Raw genomic sequence first — 12,382 nt, 5'->3', positions numbered from 1 at the left:
CTCTCGGGGGAGTCTGCCTTTGAGGGGCCGGGAACCTGAGCGGACTGCCCCTTGCCTTGGGGTCCAGGGAGACCGCTTGGCTCTCAGCCCTTTTTCCTATGGGGACTTAGTTTTCACGACTCTGTGGAAATGCCTGCGTCGGGAACCCTAAAAGTTTGCATGCCTCCGCTTTAGCGGGTAGACGGGCGAGTGCTGGGTTTCCTGTCCCGGGGAATTTGGGAAAGGATACCTTGGGAGCCATCCCAGCAGAGCCCTTATTTTGCACCTGAGCCCACCGATGTGCAGAAAGATTGTGTGATTTCCCGGCACAATTGCAGAGATTGTGGCAAAAACCAAGATTGGGACGCAGGCTTTTTGCCCTCCAGCGGCGTGCTCGCTGCGCTTCGTTGCTCTGTGTATACTAGAAATTGCCTGCCTTGTAGCGAACGCCGAGTACCCTTTACTGTGAATTAAGAGGAATTGGGAAAGATGGGCGGTATTGTCTTGCCCTACCTCATTTGAACCTACATCATTTGCACCTTTCCTCTGGTTTTAATAATATCTAGGACCTGCCAAGTGCAGGGCACTGTGATAGACCCTCTGTGTAAGCATGTGGTCTGCCTCCAAGGAACTTTGTCCTGGATGGAGCGGATTGAGCGGCCACGAGAGTATAGCCAGCTAAAAAGGATGTTTGAAGACAGAAGATGGACAGTGTGTGCTTTAGAAGCACAGTTCGGGGCAGAGATAGAGGAGGGGATCTGGGCTGGCCTTTGAAGGAAAGGCAGAAGGGGTGGAGGGTGGGCAGGGGTGGTTGTAATCCCAGCCCAGGTGTGCAGATTAGTCTGTTTGTTGGGGGGACAGTGAACAGATTAGTCTAGTTGCAGCCTTAGAGAATTTCCCTGGGGGAATTAGGAGGAAACAAGTCCTGTATTATAAAAATTAGGATAGTGCTAGCCTGGGCTTTCAATTTTAGTTGGGCTTTCTCCAGTGAATAGGAGGTAGGGAGCCATTAAATGTTTTTGAGGTGGGGAGCGATCTAATGAGACTGGTAGTTTAGGAAATTAGTTTGGTGGCCCTATGCTGGAAGGATGTAAGGGAGTGGAGAGACCTGAGGCAGAGAAACCGGTTGGTTCTTAGTCTTTACTGCCTGAACTAGCATGACAGTAGGTTGAATGCAAATCAAGGATCTGTGGAACTTGTTTTTCCTCCTGCAGTATCCGCTACAACACGCTAAAAGATCCCTGAATTTAGAGAATTGGGGGTGATAAACATAGGCAGGGTACGTCCCTGGGCCTCCTTTCAGGTCAGAACAAACTTTTGTTCTTAATTTGTTGCTAATAGGCTATGTTTAGCTTCATATTGTCTCCAGTGTACAGAATTTGTGATTTCAAAGAAAGCATCAATTTTAAGTTTTATACAACTAAAAGGTTTGTATGTTGTACCTACAATAAGGTTTTTCTCTATAGTTTTCTCCCACTGCTCTTTACTTTCATTGGTGAAGTCCAGGGCATCAGCTGAATAACCAGAGCTTCAAGGTAAAATTGTTTTCAGAGAGGGGAATTCAGGAGATTCAAAGCATAATGAATGAGGTTAACCATCTAGAACACTCTACACTAAAAATTAGTGGCTGAGGCTATTAAGGAAAATACAGGTCCAATCAAAAGGATGAGGGTGTAGTTTTAGGAAGGAAAGTACTAACATCTGAAGCTACCATATATTCATATCTTAATGGAAGTAATCAACCTTACATGGTCAAAGGGATGTATTAACAGAGATGGTTATATAGCTGTCTATTGGAAGAGCTGAGATTTAAACCATGTCTGTCTGTTGCTAGAGCCTGAGCTCTGTTATGGCAATCATTTCCTGTTCTTACCTCTTAAGAAAGAGATGATCTTAAAAGCATTTGTATAAGATCAGTTCATCTGAAAAGCAGCCTCATCGTCCTCTGTTCAACCAAATAGGATATGTTTGGGCCATGTGGAATTATCTGAATTATCGGGGAACCTGGAGGTAATAGCTTAGTCCCTGGCAACCACTTGAAACACTTGGGCATCAGTCATCCCACTTTGCAGGCAGCTCTCCTTTGCATTTCTCTCCTCTCCAGGCTTAGGAAACAGTGGTGTGCCAGGTGGAACTATCTATTAAGTGTTCGGGCTTTTAAAATACCTTTAACCAAAAAAATGTTTTTTAATAGTCTAAAAGGACAGGGTATCTTTAAGTATCTTTAATTAGCATTACTAGTGCAATCCACACATTATAAAAAGTTATATTCTGTCTGCCTTAAAGGGTTGGGGACAGTCTCGCCATGGAGTAGTGTGGGGAGCAGAAGTTCAGTCTATGTTTTCATAAGAATTGGTTTTCTTGCTGTTTTTCTGTTGGTATTTTAGATCTCCTAAATGGGTGCCCAGAGGGTCAGCCTACCTGTCTGCTGGGATGACAAGGCTAAAGCACTCTCCTTTCATAGGGGTAGGTCCTGCAGGTACTTTGGGATCTGGAGGCTTGGGTAGGGTATTCCTGACCGGCTTGCCTTCAGCCTGTCCCCTCTCATTCTTCTCTGCTGTTCCTTCAGCCATTGTTTGAGTGTGTTCTGTAGTGGTCACTCCCTGCGCTCAGCACTGTGGAGGGTGCAGAAGTAGTCAGGGATACGTTACGTCCCCTAAGAGCTTTCAGTCCAACAGTGAGTAGTCCACTCCTTCGCCTCTGACTTTTCACTGAACATCTCCACTTTCGTGTTGTGTTGCTTCTTCCCATTTATTTTGAAACTTAGTATTTTTATCACACTACTCTTTCTCCTTTTAAAAGTTGGACTTATAGCCTGGCTGGCGTGGCTCAGCAGTTGAGCATCTACCTAGGATCCAGGAGATTGCAGTTCAATTCCTGGTCAGGACATATGCCCGGATTGCGGACTTGATCCCCATTCGGGGGCATGCAGGAGGCAGCAGATCAATGACTCTCATCATTGATGTTTCTGTCTCTCTCCCTCTCCTTCCCTCTCTCTGAAATCAATAAAGATATATATTTTTAAATGTTTAAAAAAAAAAAGTGGGACTTATAAAATTCTCATAGAGTGAAAGCTATAAAAGCTTTTATTCCCCACCAAAGAACTGAATAGTTTCTCTTTTCCTATTAAAAGTATATATTTAAAAAAAAGTGGGACTCATAAGCTGCTCCCTGAGGGGAAGATATCACACTCTGCTGATATGTTTATTGAATGAATGGTCCTCCTTCAAGACCAACTTTCTATTGATTTCTCTAGTTTTGCTTATGCCAGTGTTATCAGTTTCTTAGTTTAGCTTGAAAATTGGTGTAATCTTTGAATCTCTTTTTCCCCTCTTTGCCTGTTTTTGAGACCAAGCTCTCTTGATTCTTTCATCCTAGTTTCTTGGGGTAAACGTGATTTTCCATCACCATCCTAGTTCAGACCATGATCATTTTCTCTGACATTTCACATCTACAAGTTTATAACTGATTTTTCCAGCCTTTTGTCTTCCTACTAATTAATCCTAATCATCATATTAATCCTACTAATGTACCACTTTCCCCATACCATTGTCTTGCTTAGACACCACTGATGGTTCTGCACTATTTCTAGATCCAGTCCAAACTCCTTGACCCAGTATTTAAGCACCTCAGGAGCTGACCCTAGCCTAACTTTTCAACCTAACTTTCTTCTTCTCCAGTCAAACTCACTAATTTACTGTCTCTCATACATGACCTGCTCAACCCCAGTTTTAGATGTTCTCCCCTCTTTTCTTTATATGACTAAATCTGTCCTTTTCAGACCTTATACAAGCCAAACAGTTATCTATCCTTTTTCTGAACTTAATGATTTAAAGAGATTTTGAAATATCCATTTGAAATGTAATTTTATACTGCCTCATATATATATGTTATATATAATATTAGTTACTTAATATTATTCATGCAGAGTATATAGAAGAAAGGAGAATAACAAAATGAACACCTGTGTACCCACCATCTAGTTTAGGAAATAGAACATTGCCAGTAACTTTGAAGCCCTCTGTGCTCACCGCCCAATTGGGACCTTCTCCCACCCCTGGAGAGGTGATGTTATCCTACATTTGGATAATAATTCCCTTGATTTTCTTTATAGCTTTATCAATCTGAATATATTCTTAAGCAATATATTGCTTAGTTTTGTCTGTGTTTGAAATTTATAATTTTTTTCTCCAAGTTACTTTTTTCATTTAACATTGTTTTTGAGATTCATTCACATAGATGTATGCGTTCACTGCAGATTGGCAGTCTTATGTGTATATGCCACTAACTATTTTTCTGTTCTGTTGTTGCTGGAGATTTGGGTTGTTTCTTTTTTCCTATCACAAATAACCCATGCTGTTGGTGTGCCCTGGTGCCCAATCTTTGAACATCTCTACCAGCACTCACTCATTTAGGGTTCTCATCCAAATATATTGCTTTAAATACTATGCTTTGTTAAACATGTAGTCATGAGCCACATATGCTTATTTAAATGTGAATTAACTAAAATTAACAATTCCGTTTTTCAGTCACCCTAGTTACATTTCAAGTCTTATGTGGCTGGTGGCTACTATATGGAACAGTGCACATATAGAACATGCCCATCATCCCAGAAGTTTTATGAAGCTGGCCTGATCTATGTTATGACAATTCCCAAATGTATATTTCTAGCAAGAACCTTTTTCCTGAACTTCAGACTTAGGTAATAATCTTCCTATTCAACATTTTCCCTTTGATGTCCAGTATAGATCTTGAACTCATCATACTCCAAACCTATATCCAGACAGTCTCCCTCAAAACCTGCTCCTCCCACAGTCTTCTTCTCATCCCAGATAATGACATATCTGTTCTTCTGCTTATTTTGGCTCATAATTTGGAGTCATCCTTAACTCCTTTCTTGTTCTCATATCCTTCATCCAGTCAGCATATACATCTAGATCCAGACCACTTCTCACTGCCACCATCCTGGTTCTAATTACACCCTTTTATAATAGTCTCTCAGTTTTCTTGCTTCTGCTCTTGCCTCTCTACATATAGCCTGTTCTTGTCACCTCTGGCAGCATGATCTTTTTGAAATCTAAGTCATAGATCTTTGTTAGGGAATGCTTAAAATTTTGCAGTTGATCCCCAGTTTGCTCAAATTTATTTTTAAAAAATTTTTTTATTGATTGATTTTAGAGAGAGAGGAAGGGAGGGAGAGCACATGTGAGAGAGAAACATCCATTTGTTTCATTCCATTTTGCTCAGATAAAAAGACAAAGTGCTTATAATGGCCAAGAAGGCTCTATGGGATCTGGCCTCTCACCACCTCTCTGATCTTATTTCCAAAATAACTACTCTCATCCCACTCCTGTCACCCTGGTCTCCTTGACCAACTCACTCTTGCTCAGATTATTTGCACTGTTTTCCCTCAGCTCAAAATGCTCTTCTACCGGGGAGTTCAGTGAAAGTTGCACAGAGAACATAGGATTGGAGCAAATGTATTTGAAAAAAATACATATTTGGATGAACAGAAGGGGAAAAGAGAATATTCTATTATTTTTTTTTAATGTTTTTATTGATTTCAGAGGGAGGGAGAGGGAGAGATAGAACATCAATGATGAGAGTCATTGATCGCCTCCCCACCCTTCCACCGGGGATCGAGCCTGAAACCTGGGCATGTGCCCTGACCGGGAATCCAACTGTGACCTCCTGGTTCATAGGTCGACGTTCAACCACTGAGCCACGCTGGCTGGGCAGAGAGAGAATATTTTAGATGGAAGGAGAACAGGTTGGTCACATGCAGTGGTGGGACACAGTAGCACAGTCTTGTAAGCACTTCAGAACTGGCTGTTAACCATCAGGAAGTTGGATGACTCAGGGCTCCTTAGGGGAGCAGACAAGACTGAGCAGTCCTTAAACACCAGAAAGCAAACCAAAATGATGATCCAATGTAGATTGGTAGCTCAGGGAAGAGTTCAATTAAAAGGTTAGGATCAGGCCCTGGCTGTTGTAGCTGAATTGATTGGGTGTTGTCCCATGCACTGAAAAGTTGCCGGTTCGATTCCCGGTCAGGGCATACGCCCAGGTTGCGGGCTCGATCCCCAGTGGGGGTGTACAGGAGGCAGCCAGTCAGTGACTCTCTCATCATTGATGTTTCTATCTCTCTCTCCCTTCCTCTCTTTGAAATCAATAAAGATAAATATATATATCTTAAATAAATAAATAAATAAATATATGTGTAGACGGCCCAAGTTAAACCCCGAGGAATGCTGACATTTAGAAATAAAGAGGAAACAGAGTTGGAGAGATTGGAGATTAGAGAGGCAGAAGATGATATCCGAAGCAGGAATTATCAGAAGTGTCCAGCCAAAGAGGTTTTGAGGAGAGTGTGGCCTTGGAAAAAGATCAAAGACTATTTTGTTGGTAACCTGCAAATAAAGGGGAGGAGACAGAAGCTAAATTTCATGGGACCCTACAGAGTGAGTTAGAAAAAATGAGATACTGAATTTGGAACATTTAGATAGCAGCTGGGGAAGAGCGGGCTTGAGCAAAAGCATGGTGGGGATGCCCTGGCCGGTGTGGCTCAGTTGGTTGAGCATCAACCTGCACAGTGAAGGGTCACCGGTTCAATTCCCACTTGAAGAAAGGATCCTTCTAATTCTAAGTTCTGCCATTTTTCTCCATGTAGAAAAGGGTCAGTAGGGAGTACGGGTTCCAACTGAATTAATATGATAATCTTTTGTCCAGCTTTATAGGCTACTTTATTTTAGGGTATGTAGAGTTATATTGGGGGCCAGAAGCTCTGAAGGAGCAAGGATCCCCAATAGTGGTATTCCTGGAGCCTAGCACAATGTCTGGCACATATAGGAGTTAGGTATTTGTTGGATAAATTTGCCCAGGGACATGGGCTTCTGAAAGTAGGGAGCCCTAGTCATAAACACAATTCAATTTTTGCTCACAATTTGCATTTGCATACTTTAGATGTCAGTGTAGCCAGTAACTAGTATTTATGTGTGTGTTTCTTATTATAAAGAAATTAGAGGTTGGAGTGTATTTTCCAACATTTTTTGCAGTTCTGAGTTGCTTGTGGAACCACGTTTGTTTGAAAAGGGGTGGGACATAAGAGGTAGGACAGTGGTGGAAAAGAGCTCCGCGTAAAAAGGCTCAATTCAACTGGATTCTAGTCTTGGTTTTACAGTTAGTTTGGCTGTGTGATTGTGGGTGCGGGGCCAGATCAGCTTTAAAGCTGAATAGAAGTGGAGGGTTGACATCCTTTTCTTGTTCTTGATCTGGGGGTAAAAACATTCATTCTTTCACCATTAATTACAATGGTAGCTATGGCTTTTTCGTAGCTGTCCTTTATCAGGTCGAAGAAGCTCCCTCATATTTCTAGTTTGTTGAACGTTTTAATCATGAATGGGTATGGAGAGAGGTATTTTTGAAATAGTATGTCTCATACTGAAAACTTGCAGGTACACAGAATTTTTTCTTGAAGCATATGACAGTAAGGTGCCAATTCCATGCCCTGTCACCCTGTATTTCTTTAGTGTAATTTCCTGTAAACAAGGACATTCTTCTTTATGTCCATAATACAACTATTAAAATCAGAATGTTAACATTGTGGCATTACTACCGTTTAAACCTCAGACCCCGTTCAGATTTCACTAGTTGCCCAGTTACATCCTTTACTAAAGGGGACTTGAATGAAAGGATTCAGTTCAGAATTAGTGTTGTCTTTAGTTGCTGTCTCTTTATTCTCACGCTAGAGAACAGTCCCATAGTCAAAGCCTTGACTCTTGAAATTTGCAGACCAGTCACTTTGCAGAATGTCCCTAATTTGGGTTTTTCTTATTATTCTTCATGATTAAATGCTCAGCTTTGGCAGGAATATCACAAAAGTGATGCCGTCTACATTTTCTTTTCTTTTTTCATGTCTACAATTGTATTTTTATTACCTCCACATTTTGAAGCAGTTCATGACCAGCAGAGTCTTTTGGGAACATTTTTCACAATAACTGAAAGTATTTGTTTAAGAAACAGGCACGTGTTCCTTCAAATAGGTAAGAAAAGCTTCCTACCCCCTCTCTGTGGGGACCCAAACTGGTACCCTAGAAACATTCAGCAGAGCGAACCTTAGCTTCCCTCCCCCCTCCCCCAACAGCTGGGATGAGGCCAACATCCTCCTCGCAGGTCATTTGATCTTGAGGCCCTTCAAGGCTGATTCCTAGCTCTTCACATCCCAGATGCTCATGCCATGGTGCTTGCCGGTGGTGCAGAACTGCGGGCACTTGCCCTTGGCCCACTGAGCACAGGGATCTGGCTGACGCTGCTCTTGTGCAGCGAGTCTAGACCCGTCCCGCCAACCACGCCGCCCTTGGAGCTCGCCTTCTTGTCGAGGTTCTGGAAGCACTCGTGGGCTGTCAAACTGCACTGCGAGCTTTGCTGGGGCATGTCCAGCCGTCCACCGAAGCTCAGCGTCCCCTCGGCGGCCTCGTAAGTAAAAAGCACCAGGAAGCAATCGTGGCCCACAGCCACCAGAATATTTTCTGTGATGAAGGTCGCGTCCAGCAGTGGCAGGATTTCAGAGGCCAGAATCACGACTGCCATCTTCTTGTCAGCATCCAACAGCCACACTGTGCTGTCGTGGCTGACCCAGGCCACACAGCTGCCACTGGCTGAAAAGCAGACACCGTGCGCTCAGCTGCAGCTACTGCTAGATTCAAACATCAGCTCCCCGAAGGCCATCTTGGAGCCCCGTGGGGTGGGTGCTGGTCACTCCTCCACTTCCTTTATGTAGACTGAGAAGATCTGGCACTTGAAGTTACAGAAGCCTGCGGCCAGGAACACGTTGTTGGGGTGCCAGTCCAGGCTGAGGACAGTGGAGTGAATGGGCTTCTTGATGTGCTTGCACACCCACCAGTCATTTTCCTGCTCAAAATAGCAGGTGGAGCCACTGCCCACAGCGAACTTGTTCTCGTTGGGGGCCCAGCGCACACAGCGAGCAGCCTGGTTGATCCGCAGGATGACGAGTGTTGGATTTCTCGTACGGCCCTCCAGTGTCCACACGTATGCATTGGGGCCTGTGCCGCAGGTCACAATGCGGTTACTCTCAGGGGCCTAGTTAATGCCTGTAACCTCCCCATTGTGCTCCTTGAGCTCTTGCACCTTGACCCACTTGACTCCGCTCTTCTCACAGACTTGCACCTCATGGTTGTTGGGGCAGATGGTGATCTGTGTGCCAGGCTTGGCAGCTGATGGGCTCCACCAGGAAGCTGTGGTAGGCCATGGCTTCTCAGCTCCCAGAGCCCTGGTCTTTCCCACTCTCTTCAGGGTCGCCGTCTACTTTCTCATTGCATCCTACCAGCAGCATGTAGTGTTGACTTGTCCTTTATTGATTACATTTACTTTGATTACTGTGAGATAGGTCCTACCAGCCTTCTCCACTGTAAAATTACTCTTTTCCCTTTGTTATAAGTATTTTCAGGGGAGATACTTTACAACTATGTAAATATAATGTTCTTCATAAAACTTTCAATTTACTCATTTATTTATAACAGTGTGGACTTGTGGTGTACTGTTTTATTTAAAAGGTTTTAATCCATTACTATAATTATTTAATCTGATGCTCAAATGGTTCCAGATATGAGCAGTGGGGGCCCTTTAAGCTGGCTCCTGTATCCATTAGATAGCCATCGTTCTTTTAGTACTTTCTTATTTTTTGGCACAAGATGTTCCAGATTCATTTTGTACTTCCCCTGCCCCAGTCCTGGAATCAACCATGTCTCCAAGGAGCCCTGCTTCCTTTTAGCAGAGACTAAAATTCAGAAATCAAGTTGTTAGTGCTAGGTCTACTCGTTGCTGTTTGGGAGGAGAATCGCTGCTCCCAGAGCTAAAAATACATGTATACAATTAAATAGATATTCTCTATGTGTGTGTAATATGTATATACGTATATATGTGTGAATATTCTGTACACACAGACACACGTTTACATCTCTATATATTTATCTGCCTTCTATATTGGAAACCATGAGTCTAAACCATTAGATTGGAAACCAGTTCCAATCTAAAACTACAAGGTTCATTTTAGTTTTTTCTTTTCCATGTTTGTAATTTCTAGCCCTGATAGTGAAGACCCTGGTTCTCATTATCCTTAATAAATACACATATTTAATCCATGCTCTTATTTGTAACCAATATCTCATCACTGCTGCCACCCCCTTCCCTTTGAGGTACGTAATGAGCACTGTCACTCCATGTCAGGCCCCATGAGAGGTTGGTTTTTTTATTCTGTTTGAGCTTTGACACCCCATTTGGGACTGTTCCCTCAAAAATATGCCTCCTTACCTTGCTTGGGCTTCAACTACTGTGCTGGGCCTCAAAGGGGCAAGACTGCTCTACTCACCCTACTCAGGAATGGGGATATTTTAAAACTTGCATTAGCCTTTATTTTAAATACCCTAAAGTTTGTAAATAAAGCCAAGTACAAGGCTTAACTTTGTTGTCTACAGAAAGTGAAGGAAAAGGAGATAGGTAACCATTAAGAATATGTACATCTTTAGATGGTGGAATTTAGGCAATCTGTACTTCCTTATACTTAAAAAACTACAACTAACAGATCATTTTTTCTTAATTGTATGAATAAATATGAAATAAAAATAAAACAAGTACTTTAAATGCCCAGAACTGAGAACTTTTGCTTGATGGGCCTGGGATGAGGGAAAAAGAAAAACTAAAAAAGTATGTGCCCATATTCTTAGGAAAGCCTTTGATAAATATTTTGGTTTTTTTGGTTTTTGTTTTTACCTTTGACCTTCTAGTAGCATAGAATCCTGGCTCTAACATTTTCTTTAATGTAGTGTGGAAATCCCTCTGCATTAACTGTTTGTTGTTTTTTTTGGTAGGGCAGAGGGTCAGGGTGCAGGTGTATTTTTAATTTTTTAAGTACTTTTTATTTTGATTAATTTTAGACTTATAGAAAAGTTACAAAAATAATATACTTCCTCTATACATAATCACAATGTAATTATCAAGAACAAGAGATTAGTATCTTTAACTTTGTAATTGATAATATCTTGGGGAGATACTTTGGAACTATGCAAATCCTTTTGTATGTCAGACATTTTAGCATCTACCAGTAGATCTTGTCTGCAACATTTATCGTTCTGCTTTAGGGTGATTATTTCCCTTTTCCTTCTTTATTTGTTAACTGAAATTTTGTGAGGTAGAACTGTTTTTCTCCTTCATTTATTTACTTATTTATATCACTGTGGACTCACAGATACTTATTTTATTCTGTGGTTTAAAATTTCATTTTTTGTTGCTCAGATTGTTCTAGCTTTGTTCACTGGGAACTCCTTGAATCCTGTGTACTTTCAATAAGCCTCCATTGTTTTTAGAGAATTTCTTTATTCCTGGTGCAATAAGACGTTTTAGGCTTACCTTGGTCTCCCCTACCCCCCAGCCCTGGAATCAATCACTTGGTTCCTTTTATTGGAAAATGATGTTTAGGGAGCAAGATCTGGACACTAGATCCACTCACTGTTCCTGGGGTGTCATTGCTTCTAGTGGACAATTTAGCTACTCTCACAAATACACATGTTTATATTTCTGTATCTGTATATATATTTAAAATCATGAGTTTGTATTGATACCTCTAATTCCAGTTTAGTATTACAAAGTTTCTTTTAGTTTTTTTCTCTTTCCTTACTTTAACTTCTGTATACTGGATTTGATTACCTTCACTTGATCAATTCTAGTGTACATATAAAGTGGTTTCATACCTCTGTAAGAAATACTTTTAATAACTAGATCATAACATTTATGTACAGTTCTTTTTTTCTTTAGCCTTATTGTATCCTGTCAAAATACAGTTTTCTACACTAGTTCATTTCTTTCCCACCCCTTTCAGTTTATGTTCATTTATAATACAGTTAGGTTCATTTGTTAGTGTTTTTATTCTATTTTGATTCATTTTAATTGTTTATTTTTATGGTGGTGAAATAGACATACATTAAAATTTATCGTTTAAAAAGATCTTATTGATTGATTTTTAGGGGGATACATTGATTTGTTGTTCTGCCCATTGATGCATTTATTGGTTAATACTTGTATGTGCCCTGACCGGGGATCGGACTCACAGCCTTGGTGTATTGGGACGACACTCTAACCAACTGAGCTACTCAGCTAGGACCCATTTTAACCATTTTTAAGTGTACAGTTCAGTGGTACTAAATACATTATATTCTTGTATGAAAAAGTTCTCCAGAACTCTTTCATTTCCCAGACTGAAACTCTGTACTCCTGATAACTACCATTCTAATGTCTGTCTCTGAATTTGACTGCTCTAGATACCACATGTAAGTGGAATGGTACAGTCTTGGCCTTTTATGATTCACTTATTTCACTTAGCATAATGTCT

At 41.3% G+C, this 12,382-nt stretch overlaps 1 protein-coding gene and 1 pseudogene across 3 annotated transcripts in view; one reads left to right on the top strand and one right to left on the bottom strand.

The window, feature by feature from the left end:
* Window positions 1-12,382, top strand: part of IDE (insulin degrading enzyme) — a 78,423-nt gene that overhangs the window by 614 nt on the left and 65,427 nt on the right. The gene's annotated exons all lie outside the window — the stretch shown is intronic.
* LOC308566854 (actin-related protein 2/3 complex subunit 1B pseudogene) lies at window positions 8,153-9,247 on the bottom strand (annotated as a pseudogene). The gene has a single exon. The product of its transcript is annotated as an actin-related protein 2/3 complex subunit 1B pseudogene (transcript).

Source organism: Miniopterus schreibersii, assembly GCF_964146895.1.
Source record: "Miniopterus schreibersii genome assembly, chromosome: 14".
In the NCBI taxonomy this organism is placed as follows: domain Eukaryota; kingdom Metazoa; phylum Chordata; class Mammalia; order Chiroptera; family Miniopteridae; genus Miniopterus; species Miniopterus schreibersii.
This window is presented reverse-complemented; position numbering and strand designations above follow the sequence as displayed.